Consider the following 15,318-nt stretch of genomic DNA (forward strand, 5'->3'; position numbering starts at 1 on the left):
TAGTATTTGTGTAACTGATGTCTGAAAATCTGGATTATATCTTCAAAATAGTCTACACAAGAAAAATCTGTGATAAATCCTACCACACAGAGAATACAGAGCTCTGTAAAAAAAATAAATAAATAAGTAATGCGATGACTTTGTGTCAATGAGGAAAATCTGGCCACTTGTGCGAGGGGGGAGCTATTCTTAACTATGCTAGATGTGCTATTCCTCTGTTTAGTAAGTCAAGGGACATGATCCATTGTTTCATGAGATACTGTCCGATGCCCATTTTGTAAGCTAATTTGTGGAATGCCTGCTGATTTCAGATTGCATCAGCTCTTTGCAGTGTACTAGTCTGCATCATTTGGAGGAAAATTACATTTGGAGAACCCAGGATGGGACTACCTGGTCACCTGGCCACTTACCTCTGTGTGCTTGCTCATCTTTCTAAGCTTACCACAACCGCCTCTCATTGGATGCCAGCCAAAACGGGGTGCTGGTGACCCAATAATGGCTTACCGGAGTTTAGTACCGTTACCCTTTGTAGTCTTAGCAATCTTCTGCTCAGAAGGAAGGATTCAATAAAGATGGGAGGAGGCAGGCACAGACATTCTGCTAGGAGCTATAAGGAAACATTTACAGGTCTCCATAGAACTTTATAAGCACCACCTGCCATCATTATCTCTCTCAGTAATGAGGAATTATACACTGAAGACAGATTTCACCTGTTTTATTTTCACATGTATTATTGATTTCTTGCTATCAAGAATTAATCTCTGTTTACTCTTTGCACTGAGTGATTTGCAGAATGTCTTTACTCCTTCTGCTCTTTTATAATATCAGTGGAGCTTACAGGATTCTTTATTCTAGACTCCAATGCTGGTTTACTTTCAGGCCGCAGTTTCAATCTTTTTTACTAATTCAACATCCCATTTGTGGGTGTTGAAACTCACGACAATTCCCTTGCTCTCACTACCAATGTGGCCCACCATTCCTATCCTATGCAAGTAGTCCTCTAAAGTGGGGGGAAAATTGTAATTTACCACTGTGCCGGCTCAGAGACTGTCCAGCCCTCCTGAGGCTATGTCTCTGCAGACCAACGACTCACACAGGCCTTTCTGAAAGGCTTCAAGGGATACCAGAACGCCAGTCAGCTGGCAACTTGGCCGTGATATCTGGTATGCTTAATGCCATGGTCGTCCAATAAGTAACCTTGCCAGTTGACAGTGCTGGCGTTGTTACAGAAGACCAGTACTGCGGTGCCAGTGCTCTCCGCTACTTGCTTCTTCAGGCACTCCACAAGTTCATACAATGTCTCTGATTCCTTCAAGTTTTAAACATCTGTTGGATGTGGGGCATTAGGAAATGGAGCCACTTGCTTTTGATGGTGTCAATACTGCCTAGATCCGTCACCTTTTTAAGGATTTTGACGTCTCGAGGGTAGGTGGTTCCAAAGACTGCCAGCTGGACTTTCCTATCCAGACCTTGTGAGTCACTAGACCAGGATATCGGTCCTCATAAGAATCCCCCTCAATGAGTTCACAGAAAGTGTCATCAAACAGTGTGTCCGCCTCGCCCAGGACCACAAAGTGGAGGGTTGACAATGTCACCAAATCCAGCTTCAAGGCCATGGAGAGGGCACCAGGCATTGCCAACAAGATGTCCATGTTCATAATCACCCACATCTATCAATAAAGAAAAGGATTAACCTGATCGCTAAATGGTGTAGCGAGAAAACAGTCAAACTACGTGTTTCGAGGTTACAAACCGCACCTCTTCTTCAGGTTGACAACTCTGTAATGTAACCTGAAGAAGAGGTGCGGTTTGTCACCTCGAAATGCGTAGTTTCTGTAGTACATATAATAAAGAACTTGAAAGATTTATATGGATTTCTGGAGAATTCTTATCACTAAAGCAGCGCGGATGCTCAGAAGTGCTTTTCTTGGATCCTCAACTTATGTTAAAATGCCAGAATTAAGATTTTTTGGTAGCTGCTATACTGCATTAAAATGCAATAACAGGCGATCAAAAGATCGTATCTGCTTCAAAATGGTATTATAAAAAAATGTCAGCTTGCCGCTCAAAAAATAAGCCCTCACCTAACCCGAGATCAAGAAAAATGGAGACACTACGGGTATTGGAAAATGGCGCAATATTTTTAGCAAAGTTTAAAAATTATTTTCACCACTTAGATAAAAAAGAACCTAGACATATTTGGTGTCTATGAACTCACAATGATATAGAGAATCATAATGGCAGGGCAGTTTTAGCATTTAGTGAACCTAGTAAAAATCAAAGCAAAAACCAAAGGTATTGTTCAAAAGTACAACTCTTCCCACAAAAACAAGCCCTCACATGGCCGTATTGATGGAAAAATTAAAAGTTATGGCTCTGGGAAGAAGAGTAGCAAAAAACAAAAATGCAAAGCCAAAAATACATCCGGTCATGAAGGCGTTAAATTACTAATTCAAACATGATCATCCATGGGCATAAAACAAATTTAGAAACATAGTTCTCAAACTCTAATTGTTAGAAAAAAAATTTTTCCCAAATTTTGCTAACTTTCCACAAATGTAATATGCATACAGTATGCATGTGTTTTGAAATGCAATCCTTGCTGTGCCTTAAACAAAAGTAGCTACACAAATGGAAAAATAAAAGTTTTCAGTTTTGTCATTACATGTTGATACACATTCCAACCCTCTTTTCTCTTCATGCGCAATATTAGCTGGTCTTACCACCATTGCTTCCGATCAGCACCAATATGATCAGCATTAGTGTCGGTTACCAGCCAGTGCTGGGATCGATGACTGTAACCGCGAACCCAGCACTGACTGAAAACGGACTCTATTGCTGATCCTGCTGTCAGTCAGTGCCAAGGTCACAGTTACAGCCACCGTGCTCTATACACAGAGAGATGACTGAAATCTCGTCAGAGTCACCCCCATTACCAAAAGCTAAAAGCTGCTTGGAGGAATAAAGTTAATTTCCTTCCAGAAGTGGGGTCCTAAGTGCAGGCATCGGGCAGGTTCAGAATACTATTAACCTTCAGATTAACCTCATATTTGCAGGTTAATGGCTTTTTCTCATGTGACAGGTTCCCTTTATTAGTTCTTGGTGCTGCACAAACACAGGAAATCCCACCATTACCAAAATTAGGCTTTTGGGTTTGGGAAAAAATGGTGGCTCAAAAATTATTCATACAAAACAATTTCAGCCACAAATAATAATTTTTCTTATAACATGATTAGTACAGACACATGAAAACATATCTGTTATGACTGAGTAACCGTAGGAGGCAAAAACAGAATTGCTAGCTAAGTCCAGAAACCCAGAGAAGTTGGCAGCTATCGGATTGCAGACCCCTGAATCTAACAACAACAACTAGTAGTAGCCGTGGGGGGTTCCTACGATGCCCTAGACCCCTCGATCACAGCCGGAGAGCTACATAGCCTAAAGACAGAAAAGGGAAATCTAAACTGCCCCAGAGCAGACCCCCAAAGCGATAGGCAGCCCCCAACATATAATGACGGTGAAGCGAGATGGAAAAACACTTACACAGACAGAAAGATAGGCTGAGCAAATGTTGGGGCCCAAGCTAACTAAATAGAAAAGGACAGGACAGTTGCTGTCTGCAATCCACCAAAACCCTCTCCAAAAAACAGCCAACTGACTGATAGGGAAAAATATCCTGAAGACGCTAGGCTTCAAAAACTATATCAGTGTTCTGGAAATATCTGAAGACAGAGCAAAAAGGAATTCAGCTCACCAGCAGGGAGAGGCAGAATTCCAGACAAACAAGGCAAAACCAAAACAAAACACAGATGCAAAAAGTAGAGCAGGAAAACTTAGCTTTCAGAGGAGCAGGAATCAGACTGGTCTCCAAGAATCCCAGAGAGGAATAACCTGCAAGGCAGACGGGCGGCGGCTGACTTATATCCAGTCGGCAATCCCAGGCAGCCAGTCATCATGATTCTGCTCAGGTGGTTTATAATCAGCCTCACTACCTTCCTTCACCAGAAGAGGGATTTCATCAGACCTCAATGGTGAAGGGGAAAACGAACTCACAACAGTACCCCCCCTTGAGGAGGGGTCACCGAACCCTCATTCACGCTACCAGGGCGATCAGGGTGAGCCCGATGAAAGGCACGCACCAATCTTTTGGCATGAATATCAGAGGCAGAGACCCAGGAATTATCCTCCTGACCATAACCCTTCCACTTAACCAAATACTGGAGTCTCCGTCTAGCCAGATGGGAATCCAGTATCTTCTCTACCTCATATTCCATGTTACCTTCAACTAATACAGGGTTCGGAGGTGCCACCCCAGGAACAACTGGTTCAACAAACCTCTTCAACAAGGATTTATGAAACACATTATGAATTTTAAATGTGACAGGAAGAGCCAAACGAAAAGAGACCGGATTAATAATCTCCAAAATTTTGTAAGGTCCAATAAATCTAGGCCACCTTCATAGCGATATTTTTTGATGACAACCAAACCATATCACCAACCTTAAACTGGGGACCGATGGTCCTATGTCAGTTGGAAAACCGCTGAGCTTTTTCCTGGGAGAGAGATAACTTATCCACCACTTGGTCCCAGATCTGGTGCATTCTCTCCACCACAGTGTCAACACCTGGGCAAGCAGAAGGCTCCACCTGCCCTGAAGAAAATCGAGGATGAAACCCAAAGTTACAAAAAAAAGGTGACATCAAAGAGGCAGAACTAGCTCTATTATTTAAAGCAAATTCGGCCAAGGGCAAAAATGAAACCCAATCATCCTGATCAGCGGAAATAAAACATCTCAAATACGACTCCAAGGTCTGGTTTGTTCTCTCCGTCTGCCCATTGGTCTGAGGGTGAAAAGCAGAGGAGAAGGACAACTGAATTCCCAGCTTGGAACAGAAAGTCCTCCAAAATCTAGACACAAATTGAACTCCTCTGTCAGATACAATGTTCTCAGGAATCCCATGCAAGCGAACCACCTGTTGCAAAAACAGGGGCACCAGCTCAAGAGGAAGATGGCAACTTAGGGAGTGGTACAAGATGAACCATCTTAGAGAATCTATCACAAATCACCCAAATAACAGTCATTCTCTGGGAGACAGGCATATCAGAGATGAAATCCATAGAAATATGGGTCCAAGGCCTCTTAGGGACCGGCAAAGGCATCAACAACCCACTAGAGCGAGAACAAGGTTTAGACCGGGAGCAAGTCCCACAGGACTGCACAAAATTCCTGACATCACGAGACAAGGCGGGCCACCAAAAAGACCGACTCACCAGATCTCTAGTACCAAAAATACCTGGATGACCAGCCAATGCAGAGCAATGAACTTCAGACATCACTCTCTTCTTCCACTGGTCAGGAACATACAACTTTCCACTGGGACAATGCTCAGTTTTGTCCTCCTGGAACTCTTCCAGAGCACGTCTCAGATCGGGCGAGATGGCAGAAAGCACTACCCCTTCGCCTAAGATGGTAGCAGGCTTGGTCACTACAGGAGAATCAGCAAGGAAGCTCCTAGAGAGGGCATCTGCCTTGACATTCTTAGTGCCAGGAAGAAAAGAGACCACAAAATCAAAACATGTAAAAAACAAGGCCCACCTAGCCTGTCTAGGGTTCAAGCGTTTGGCCGATTCCAGGTAAATCAAATTCTTGTGGTCAGTGAGGACCACAACTTGGTGTTTAGCTCCCTCCAACCAATGTCTCCACTCCTCAAATGCCCATTTCATGGCCAACAGTTCCCGATTCCCCACATCATAGTTACGTTCAGATGAAGAGAACTTTCGGGAAAAGAAAGCACAGGGATTCATCTTAAATGTCACAGGATCTTTTTGGGACAAAACCACTCCAGCACCAATCTCAGAAGCGTCCACCTCCACCTAGAACGGGAGTGAGACATCAGGTTGCCGCAAAACCGGGGCAGAAGTGAATCTTCGCTTCAGCTCCTGGAAGGAAGAAACAGCCTCCGGAGACCAATTCAACACATCAGCACCCTTCTTAGTCAGATCAGTCAATGGGTTGGCAATACTAGAAAATTTTGCTATAAATTTCCGATAAAAATTAGCAAAACCCAAAAACTTCTGGAGGGCCTTCAAAGAAGTGGGCTGAACCCAATCATGAATGGCCTGTACCTTGGCCAGGTCCATTTCAATAGTAGACGGAGACAAAATAAATCCCAAAAAAGAAATCCTCTGTACCCCAAAAAGGCATTTCGATCCCTTGACATACAGAGAATTCTCCCTCAAGATCCGGAACACAGTCCAAACATGTTCCACATGAGAATCCCAATCCTTGGAGAAGATCAAAATATCATCCAGATAGATAATCAAAAATGTATCCACAAAGTCACGGAAAATGTCGTTCATGAAGCACTGGAAGACAGAAGGGGCATTAGTGAGCCCAAAAGGCATCACCAGGTACTCAAAATGTCCCTCCGGAGTATTAAACGCCGTCTTCCATTCATCCCCATGCTTAATGCGGATAAGATTATACGCCCCCCTGAGGTCAAGCTTGGTAAATCAGCAAGCACCTTTAACTCTGGAGAATAGATCTGAAATCAGGGGTAACGGATACTGATATTTAATAGTAATTTTGTTGAGGGCACGATAATCAATACAAGGCCTTAATGAACCATCCTTTTTGCCCACGAAAAAAAAACCGGCACCTAAGGGCGAAGAGGATGGTCTAATATGACCCTTCTCCAACGCCTCCTTAATATAGGATCGCATAGCCTCGTGCTCGGGTACAGATAAATTGAAGAGCCGACCCTTAGGAAATTTGCACCCCGGACTCAGTTCAATTGCACAGTCATAACTCCTATGAGGAGGCAAAGACGCAGACTCATTCTCACTAAATACATCATAAAAGTCCGCCAAATAGTCAGGAACATCATGCGACTGAGGAGAGGTGGAAAATACCGGAGCCTCACTAAGGGCACACCGACAACCCCAACTCACCACAGACACAGATTTCCAATCCAAAACTGGGTTATGAATTTGCAACCAGGGAAACCCCAGAACGATAGTATCATGCAAATTATGTAACACCAAGAACCTGCAATTTTCTTGATGGTCTGGGGCGACCCGCATTACCACCTGGGTCCAAAACTGAGGTTTATCTTTCGCCAAAGGAGTAGCATCAATCCCGCTCAAAGGGATAGGCGTCCACAGAGGCGTCATAGGAAATCCACAACGTTTAGCAAAATCCAAATCCATCAAATTCAGGGCTGCTCCCGAATCCACAAAAGCCTCGGCGGAAAATGTGGACAGGGAGCAGATCAGAGTAATTGCCAGAAGAAACTTACGTTGAACACCTCCCACAGAAAACGTGTGGACAAAACGTCTCTCTCGTTTAGGACAGACAGAAATACTATGCGAGGCTTCTCCATAGAAAAAACACAGTTTATTACGCCTTCTGAACTCCTGACGTTGCTCCCTGGACAAAACTCTATCACATTGCATAGGTTCCGACACTTGTTCAACAGGTGGCAACACCTCCCGTGCAATCCTGCGTTCACGTAAACGCCGATCAACCTGAATGGTTAATGACATAGAATCGTCAAGACCAGAGGGAACAGGAAATCCCACCATAGTATCTTTTAAGGCTTCTGACAACCCTTTCCGAAAGAGAGCTGCCAAGGCATTATCATTCCAGGTAGTAAGGACCGCCCACTTTCGGAATTTTTGACAATATAATTCTGCAGAATCTCGACCCTGGCTCAGTGCCAACAGGGTCTTTTCAGCCTGATCAATAGCATTAGGTTCATCATACAACAACCCCAAGGCTTGAAAAAATGCGTTCACACTAGTCAGAATAGGGTCATCTGGTTTCAAAGAAAACGCCCAATCCTGGGGATCGCCACGCAGCAACGAGATGACAATTTTAACCTGCTGCGCGGAGCTCCCTGACGATGTAGGCTTCAAGGCAAAAAATAATTTACAATTATTTTTGAAATTCAGAAATTTAGACCGATCTCCAAAAAACACATCCGGAGTAGGGCTCTTTGGTTCAGCAACATGAGAATGAGCAAGGTAAGCGGAAATTCCCCGCACTTTAGCAGCGAGCTGCTCCACACGATCAGACAATTGCTTTATCTCCATTGAGAGGAAAAAAAAAATTCCCCCTACGGCCTCAGAGATATAGAGGAAAAAATATACACACTTTTTTTTTTTCACACAATTCTTTCCTGCTATTGAGTACCCTAGGATCAGCGGTAAGGCAGGTTATTCTGTTATGACTGAGTAACCGTAGGAGGCAAAAACAGAATTGCTAGCTAAGTCCAGAAACCCAGAGAAGTTGGCAGCTATCGGATTGCAGACCCCTGAATCTAACAACAACAACTAGTAGTAGCCGTGGGGGTTCCTACGATGCCCTAGACCCCTCGATCACAGCCGGAGAGCTACATAGCCTAAAGACAGAAAAGGGAAATCTAAACTGCCCCAGAGCAGACCCCCAAAGCAATAGGCAGCCCCCAACATATAATGACGGTGAAGCGAGATGGAAAAACACTTACACAGACAGAAAGATAGGCTGAGCAAATGTTGGGGCCCAAGCTAACTAAATAGAAAAGGACAGGACAGTTGCTGTCTGCAATCCACCAAAACCCTCTCCAAAAAACAGCCAACTGACTGATAGGGAAAAATATCCTGAAGACGCTAGGCTTCAAAAACTATATCAGTGTTCTGGAAATATCTGAAGACAGAGCAAAAAGGAATTCAGCTCACCAGCAGGGAGAGGCAGAATTCCAGACAAACAAGGCAAAACCAAAACAAAATACAGATGCAAAAAGTAGAGCAGGAAAACTTAGCTTTCAGAGGAGCAGGAATCAGACTGGTCTCCAAGAATCCCAGAGAGGAATAACCTGCAAGGCAGACGGGCGGCGGCTGACTTATATCCAGTTGGCAATCCCAGGCAGCCAGTCATCATGATTCTGCTCAGGTGGTTTATAATCAGCCTCACTACCTTCCTTCACCAGAAGAGGGATTTCATCAGACCTCAATGGTGAAGGGGAAAACGAACTCACAACACATATCTCTTTAGTCTGAACACTTAGCATGCAGCTGTGGAGACACAAAAATCCTCTACGAGCAGGCCCAAAATACTCTGAGATCACCCAAGCATGCTTGGAAAACCTGAGTAACGAGCACACTCGCTCATCACTAGTCAGGATCTGTTATCATTTTCAGATTATGGGTGATTTGAAATCTGGCACTGTCATCAATAAGCTGTTAACACCTTCAGGCAAAGATAAATTGTAAACATTTTACAGGGCGGGACACGACTACTCGGTAACACTGTCTAGGGGCAGCTCCCAGGTTTTTATATATAGGCTTGGATAAAGACAGACCAATGTAATGGGAGAAGGTAGCAGGTAGCAGTGGGCCAAGAAGAACATAGCAACAGCTCAAGGAACAACATCAATGGAAAAAGTAGAGCTGTGGTGGCCATGTGGAGGAAACTGAGATCCAGAACAGATAAGCCAGCAAACCATGACATGTGTAAGGCCGGTTTCACATTCGCGCTTTTGAGCGCAGCGACGGCCTGCGCACGGCCGCCGCTAAGCCCCGCCCCCTGCCCCACCTCCACCGGTATCTCCGCCTCCGGGCGCATGACGTTGCATGCGTCATGCGTCCCCTATCTTCATCACAGAGGGCGCAGGCCGTGCGCAGTCTGCACACAGTCTGCGTTTGGCGGCGCATGCGTCCTTTTGACGGTGCGCCGAGCAGCGCCAAACGCAACCTGTTGCATTTTGGTTGTGCTCGGCGCACCGTCAAAAGGACGCATGCGCCGCCAAACGCAGACTGTGCGCAGACTGCGCACGGCCTGCGCCCTCTGTGATGAAGATAGGGGACGCATGACGCATGCAACGTCATGCGCCCGGAGGCGGAGATACCGGTGGAGGCGGGGCAGGGGGCGGGGCTTAGCGGCGGCCGTGCACAGGCCGTCGCTGCGCTCAAAAGCGCGAATGTGAAACCAGCCTAATAGAGGCCATCAAGATTAATGAAGCCTTTGTGGCGAAACATACATCGGGAGCGGTTTGTCACAGGTTTGGTGCAAGACAGTAATTTTTCTCTATACTAATTTCACATTCCAGTCAGACCACCATAGTAATATAAATAAGGTCACAGGAGATGTGTTATTAAACCTTTTTTACCTAAATTATTTGGACTTAGTATCTCCATCAAATTTTTGTAATTGGTATTTCCATCAAGTTGTTTTGATGGGAAAAATAACTACCGTATATACACGAGTATAAGTCGATCCGAGTATAAGTCGACCCCCCTAATTTTGCCACAAAAAACTGGGAAATCTTATTGACTCGAGTATAAGTCTAGGGTGGGAAATGCTCCGATTATTCCCCCATATACTGCCCCCATAAGAAGCTCCATGGATTATTCCCCCATATACTGCCCCCATAAGAAGCTCCATAGATTATTCCCCCATATACTGCCCCCATAAGAAGCTCCATAGATTATTCCCCCATGTGCTGACCCCATAAGTAGCTCCTTAGATTGTTGTTCCCCCATATGCTGCCCCCATAAGTAGCTCCTTACATATACTCCCCCATGTGCTGCCCCCATAAGTAGCTCCATAGATTATTCCCCCATGTGCTGACCCCATAAGTAGCTCCTTAGATTGTTGTTCCCCCATATGCTGCCCCCATAAGTAGCTCCTTACATATACTCCCCCATGTGCTGCCCCCATAAGTAGCTCCTTACATATACTCCCCCATGTGCTGCCCCCATAAGTAGCTCCATAGATTATTCCCCCATGTGCTGAACCCAACAGTAGCTCCTTAGATTGTTGTTCCCCCATATGCTGCCCCCATAAGTAGCTCCTTACATATACTCTCCCATGTGCTGCCCCCATAAGTAGCTCCTTACATATACTCCCCCATGTGCTGCCCCCATAAGTAGCTCCTTACATATACTCCCCCATGTGCTGCCCCCATAAGTTGCTCCTTAGATTACTCCCCCATGTGCTGCCCCATAAGAAGCTCCTTAGATATACTCCCCCATGTGCTGCTGCTGCATGTAAAAATAAAAAAAATTACATACTCACCTCTCCGTCGCTGGGTGTCAGATACTCACCTGTCCTGCGTCCATGGCTGCTCAGCGCTATCTGCCACGTCATCGGTCAGTGATGTTCAGACTGCAGGGGGCGCGACGCGCACTAATTACGTCACCGCGCCCTCTGCTGTCTGAAGTCACTGACCGATGACAGACAGCAGCAAGCAGCCATGGACGCAGGACAGGTGAGTATCGCTATACTTACCCGTCCTGACGCTGTCTCTTGAGCCCCCAGCTTCTCCGCGCTCTCTTCCTGCGTTCAACGGTCCTGTGATACCGCTCATTAAAACTCATGAATATGCGCATATTCATGAGTTTTAATGAGCGGTACCACGTGACCGCTGAAGGCAGGAAGAGAGAGCGCGGAGAAGCTGGGGGGCTCAAGAGACAGCGTCAGGACGGGTAAGTATGACCCGACCCCCCTCCCCTCCGACCCCCCGGTGTATATGACCCGAATATAAGTCGAGAGGGGGACTTTCAGCCCAAAATAATGGGCTGAAAATCTCGACTTATATTCGAGTATATACGGTAAGCAAATAGCAATATTTTTAAACCTCAATTTTAGAGAATCTTTGATGGAGGTTCTGAATTGAACACAGATGTATATGTGATCATAGTACTCTTAATATTTTATTATTATTATTTATTATTGTAGAGTCATTTATTCTGTGGCGCTTTACATATATAAAATGAGGGTAGAGCTGGTCATTCAGCGGTATGGTGGTTCGGAGGTTACAGCAGGTTGTAGGCTTGTCAGAAAAGGTAGGTCTTCAGGTTCCTTTTGAATGTTTCTTTGGTAGGCAAGAGTCTGATCTTGGGGTAGAGAGTTCCAGAGTGGGGGGATGCATGGGAAAAATCTTGTATGTGACTGTTGGAAGAGGAGATAAGAGGGGAGTAGAGAATGAGATCTTGTGAGGATCAGAGGTTGCTTGCTCTCCTCTTGGGCTTTCTGTGGCCTCCAAAACTCAAAGCAAATCATGGAAAGGGGAATGTGTCACCAGAAAATGACTTATTGTTGAAATTAACTGTATTTTTATAGAGTTGTACACAGAGATGAGCGATCTTGTTCATCAATCTCAAATTTGGCATAAAAGTAGCTTATTCGGATTTGTGTTCAGATACCTGAGTATTTTCCCTCAAGGACGACAAAATTTGGGCACAATTCGGTAAATGATCGCATTTCCACTAAGTCTTTTGGGTGAACTTTTGCTAGCATAGTGGTGCTGTATGATGAGCGTGGGGGAAATCGTTTAAAAGGGAAGGGGGTGGAGAGAGATCAAATGAGCTGTGTACAGTTTTCTTCTTAATTAACTTAATGTGCGGCAATTCCGACAGCCAATCAAGGCACAGAAACCATCCACAAATTCCAAACACAACAGCTTCTGTCATTGGCTGCCGAAGTCACATTTCCTTCTCCATATAAAAAGTTGACATGATTCGGTGGCACCATTTTGTTAGTGTAACAGCATAGAGAGGCTGCTCCAGCTGCTGCAAGTTGCCACATTTCCTAATCAAAATCATTTGGGCTAATATTGTTGTGCAGGCAGGAAGCCACATATCCTGATCAAAATCGTTTGTGCTAATATTATTATTATTATTATTATTATTATATTAATAATATCTCAGCAAATAAATAAAGACCACAAAGGATGACTGAACTCATGTGATCTGCCAACTTTGCAAAAAACGACTCAGTAGAGGCAAAAATTGCAATTATTTGACTACAATATGCATGAACCAGCACATGCACGATCAACATGCATTAGTCTGGGAATCTCACTGCGCTAAAATGCGAACTAGCAGGCCTCACAAACCACCGGCTGTCCCATCTAACACATCTGCTGCTTCTTCCTTCTCTGTCTCCATGGAAAGTGTTCTCACACAGGTCTTCGGCTACAGAATGTCCATTTGTTTACCCCTTACAATAGATACCTACTGTTTTTATTTCACCGAGCACACCACATCTTTCTCAATCCACAATAACATCTCTGCCTGCACTTCACTCACAGTCAAGCAGTTATTCATGTTTACCCTATTCCACCCTTTCTCAGCACAGCAGCCATCCCTCAGTCCCGCTGTTGTGCTCACATACCAAAGTTAAGAGCTTAAACTCCACCATCTCCAATATTTTGGCCACATAAATGCTGCCTTTCTGCCTGATGGTATAGACGGTTTCTGAAAGCTGATGGATGTCAGAGTCCCATAGTACCAGTTGTCCAATCGCCACAATTCTCTAAGAAAGCTGTGCATGTGCTACACCAGCATGTAGCAGACATCACCCATTTCTTGAAAAAAATCTTTGTCTGCCAGGGTGCATTTTACTGGGTAGTTAGCGTGCACTCTAGTCAAATATAGATGAGGTGCAGGTGCAATGGACCAGTAGGTCCTAATCGATAATATGATAAAGGCTCGGGCTGAGCCGAAACGTCTTTTATTTATATCGCTTCCACTGTGTGCTATATTCCTGTTTGGCTCCCACATGTAATAAAATGAATACCTATTTGCATAAAGTCTGTTTGAGTGTGCGGTGAATTAAATTAACTTAGGGTGCATTTTACCACTGACACCTGGATGAGCAAACATGACTAGGGACGTTACATCTCGCTGACTCTGTACTGGGTAATTCTGGTGGCATCGGGGGCAGGTGATCAAAGGGCTTCTTCACAAGTCTTGGAATCCCCAAGGCTTGCGGTACAAACTTCTGTACCTAACACTTCCTCCACTGCTTCTGCCTCTTCCACATCCTCTAGGGTCTCCACCTGTCCCCTCAACCTCTCCCTTAATGAGACATGTGTTCCAACAGTGCAGAGAGAATTCCCACCAGCCTCAGTACTGTGCAACCAGGGCTCACCGTAATCAGGCAGTGTTTAAATTAATATGCCTTAGAGATCGCAGTCACACAGCTCAAGAGTTGTGGACAGCTATCCAGGCTGAGTTTGAACATTGGCTGTCTCCACTGAACCTGGAGCATGGGCCAACGCAGTACAGACATGGTGCAAATCATGCTTGCGGAGTGGGCACAGATGAAGGACCTCTGCATCCTTCTGCACAGTTCCGAAATCCTACTAAGATAGTTAGCACTGACGATGCTGTCATCAGCATCACAATATTGGTCATCTACATGCTGGAGCACACATTGAGTAGTGTGCGAGAGGAGGTGGTGGTCCCAAAGGAAGAGGTGGAAGCAGAGAAGGATGCGGAAAGGATAACAATAACTCTAAGTACCGGACTGTCGTTGTGTGCTATTGTGGGGTGGATAACAGCTATTGACGGGGGCTCATGGTACAAGACAAACTATTACTGAAGGTGCAGGAGATGAGGAACAAATAGAGGAGGACGAGGAGGAAGAAGTGATGGGTGCCCGACAGTCAGGAGATGAAGAGGATAATGATCCCCTCTCTGTTGACTGTGATTGGTGTGAGGAGATGGACTAAGCAAGCTTTAATGTTACTTCACCACCAACACACCATAGACTTGGACCTCATGGAAGCTCCCAACACATGAGCACCTTCTTGCTGCTCCAAGACTTCTCCCGATTTGCACCAAACCTCTGGAATGATCTAAACCAAGAAATCAGGACTATCCACAACTTACACAGTTTTAGGCACTCCCTCAAAACAATCTGTTCAGAGCGGCCTATCACATTCCCTAATAAAAGTCCTATTATGTATGTATGCATATTTATGTGTAGGTGTGTGTATATATGTGTGTGTCTCCCATTCACTATCTATCTGAGAATAACTCTCCATCAAACTCCCCCACACCCAATAGCACCACAAATACTGGCTGGTGACAACTTCATTCAGCCTTTACCTATCCCCCAGTCCCTGAAGATGGCTGGACCATCATTGTATATACGCAACTGTTCTTTGTGTCTCCCCCCACCTCATTTTAGGTTGCAAGCTTTCATGAGCAAGGTCATTTTATTTTGCTTTAATTATTGTATTATTTTTAATGTTGTTACTAGAGTTGAGCGACTTTTGGTTTTTTTGGGTCGAGTTTCGTTTCGTGAAACCCGACTTTTCCAAAAGTCGGGTCGAGTGAGATCGTCCGACTAACGGAAAAAGTCGGGTTTCGTTCAGACCGAAACACGAAACCCAATGTAAGTCAATGGGGAAGAAAAGTCGGGAGTGCAAAGAGGACAGAAAACACACTTACACTGCCCATTTGAATGCCAAAACCATAAAATCTTATTCCTGAAGCTTGTCACCCTTTATTTACTTCATAATACAAGCTACGCATTGAAAAATGGG

The 15,318-nt window shown here is 44.9% G+C and overlaps 1 pseudogene; it reads right to left on the minus strand.

The window, feature by feature from the left end:
• Positions 1–799: 799 nt before the first annotated feature.
• LOC141069292 (probable ATP-dependent RNA helicase DDX28) lies at positions 800–1,652 on the minus strand (annotated as a pseudogene).
• Positions 1,653–15,318: the final 13,666 nt, after the last annotated feature.

The sequence above is a fragment of the Dendrobates tinctorius genome, unplaced genomic scaffold (genome assembly GCF_039654945.1).
Source record: "Dendrobates tinctorius isolate UK_male_01 unplaced genomic scaffold, ASM3965494v1 ptg000257l, whole genome shotgun sequence".
In the NCBI taxonomy this organism is placed as follows: domain Eukaryota; kingdom Metazoa; phylum Chordata; class Amphibia; order Anura; family Dendrobatidae; genus Dendrobates; species Dendrobates tinctorius.